Genomic DNA, 3,116 nt, shown 5'->3' with positions numbered 1-3,116 from the left:
TGGGGTCAAAGGGAAAGGAATGTGGGCAGGATTTGAGCCTGATGGTTGTTGATGGCTTCAATCCTGCCAGTCATGGTTGGACAATGAGTTCAGGTTGAAGATATAATGAATGTCAACACACCTGGATGATTCTTGAGAAGAGACAAAGGAAGGCTGTTGGGTGTCTCCATTGCCTTTCTGGCTGCCCATGGTTTCAACTACCAGCATAATATGAAATATATCCTTCTTAGAAATTTTGAGGCCCACCAGGCAATCTTATGGTATGTTTTCAATGGTAGTTACCATAGAATCACCCTGGAGGACCTAGAAAATTCCTAGAGGTAGCCTGTCTGGGATGACTCTATGGTAATGTCCAGTGCACATCGTTCACTTGGATTGGGTTCACAATTACCCATGGTCTCCTGCCATATTAAGTTTAGGAATATGGATACAGGGGCTGTACTGTATTTATATGGAATTCAATGGGAAAATAATGTCTCAAACCCTGTTTTTTACTCAACAAGCCTATCCAACCTTCAACCCCACCCCCACTCCACCCCAGCACACACAAAGTAAGTGAAAAATGCCTGGAGAAGAGTCTATCTGTGCTCTTGGAAAATGTGATTTGATAAGTCTGGGTAAAATATAGTTTAAGCAACCTAAAAACTTGTGAATTCCTTAAATACACACACATGTGTCTGCAACAGTCCAATGATCAATTCTTCAGTTAATCATTGTTGTATCTTATTCTATACTCACATTAAATTGTACATAGATGGTATTTAATTATAAATTGCATGGGAGTATGCTGCATCATTTGTAACAATAAAACATTTGCATTGATTTAAATCTGTCAAAGTACACTCTGCTTTAATAAATGTAGTGCATTGTCAAGAAATTATTGTTCTAAAATTGAATTTCATATAATAAGTGGAAACCTTCCAATCCCCGTAGGCTTTTTCTTCCAGAGATTCTGTCAAATATATGAGTAAAAACTGGTTTCTTTTGTTAAATAACTAGAATAACTTAATTTTTGGAGGGAGAAAATAGGCAGACTCTTAACAGCTGGGGCTGGTATATATTACTAGTGAATTAACATATTAAAATCAGGATTTTCCTATAAATGAGTGGGTGGTGCCAGTGCTGGAGTCTATTAGTCCAAAGTCAAAGTTCCACATTACCATGTATCTATTATTTTAGTTTCTTTTAAAAACATGCTAAATAATGTTAGCTTACTATATGGAACCCATAATCCTCATTGATGCACAAAAGAATACAAGGAAGGAGCAGAAGGGAAAACATGAAACATGAAAACATGAAACAGCACTAGAAACATGTGCTATTCCTAAGGTAAAGGTTTTCCCCTGATGTTAAGTCCAGTCGTGACCGACTCTGGGGGTTGGTGCTCATCTCCATTTCTAAGCCGAAGAGCCGGCGTTGTCCATAGACACCTCCAAGGTCATGTGGCCAGCATGACTGCATGGAGCACCATTACCTTCCCACCAGAGTGGTACCTATTGATCTACTCACATTTGCATGTTTTCGAACTGTTAGGTTGGCAGGAGCTGGGGCTAACAGTGGGCGCTCATTCCACTCCCGGGATTTGAATCTGGGACCTTTTGGTCTGCAAGTTCAGTAGCTCAGTGCTACTTTAATCGATTGAATGAACTGCATTATTTTTATATATTTGTTTTATTGTAAGCCGCCCTGAGTCCCCTATTGGGTGAGAAGGGCGGGATACAAGTATTGTAATTTAAAAAAAAAACTTCCTGAGAGGAGATTCCACTGAACTAAATGGAATTGACTTGGGAATAGAGACAGCATGTATTTATGTTGAAGATTGAATTATTCTTTTAGTCACACTTCAGATAGACCCAGCGTGATCCACAGAAGGAACTTCAGTCCTGTTGATCTCTTTGGGTCTGCAGCAAGGCATTACATGTTAATTCGATCTGAAACATTCCACCATAAGAGATGTATTTATTTATTTCAAAACGATTTTACTAGGTTTAATAAGATCACCAAGGAATCAATAAAACAAGCAGAATGCCTCTTTTATCCTAACATCAGTTCATTAGAATGAAAAATGGTAGCCTGTGTTCCTTGAGGTTATCTAAAAGAAACTGAGATAACCCATTTTCTGTCACCAAGTACACACCAACAAACTGATTTAAAAGGAGGGAAATATTCAAGAGGGAAAAGGAAAGAAAGGAATCTCAACTGCATCACATATTACAATTTCAATACTGGGGTGAAGTAATAATCTGATATTCACATTCAGAGATTCCACTGTGCGACAGAAAAGGGAATATTAATTCCTTCTTCAGAATTTGTTCAAGGACTAAGTTCCAAGTGCATGCAGCAAAACCTCTGCCAATGTAGCAAAAATGAGAGCATCGATATTAAGAATAATAAAAAGAAAAATTGTAAATTAGAAATTGAAATCTTATAGTGCTTAGCAATGCCAATATTAGCATCTTGGACCTTTTTGTTATTGTTGCTGCTGCTGGTGCTGTTGTTTCCTGACTGACAGCTTTCTGGCACCTGTTTGTAAGCATAAATCTGAATGCCAAATGTCATTAAGTGTCATGAGCAATTCTACACTATCCACAAGTGTTTATATTAATCTGCATATGCTCTCAATAATCAAGCATTTGACACCTGTTTACTTCTCTTGTAGGCTGATCAGATAAAGAAGAGCAGAGGCTACCAAACTTTACGATTTCTAGCTCTTCTGCCTCCTACACAGAGAAAGTGAAAATCTATGATTTTCTCATTAGAAATTGAATATGTTATTCTCCAGGTTTCAATAGTTGTGATTGAGTCGCAGATTTCAGAACGGAACAATAAAAGCCAAGAATACTCAAGGAAAAATAGTACTCACGATCAAGCTTTCAGGAAAGCAACCTCCTGGTCACTGAATTTTATGTGACAGTGAGATGCGTTGGGGGTAAAAAAGGTTTTGACCTGACACATTTTTAATAGTCTAAAGGACATAGATGATATAGGATCTCAAGCAAGAGCATCCCATTAGATATCTCACCTGCCTGTTTTTTAAAAGGAGTAGGAAATCCCACCAGTCACACTGATGAACTGCTCTTCCTGGCAAACGTTTCCTTCTAATGTTCAATAAAATC

Source organism: Anolis carolinensis, chromosome 3, assembly GCF_035594765.1.
Source record: "Anolis carolinensis isolate JA03-04 chromosome 3, rAnoCar3.1.pri, whole genome shotgun sequence".
Classification (NCBI taxonomy): domain Eukaryota; kingdom Metazoa; phylum Chordata; class Lepidosauria; order Squamata; family Dactyloidae; genus Anolis; species Anolis carolinensis.
This window is presented reverse-complemented; position numbering follows the sequence as displayed.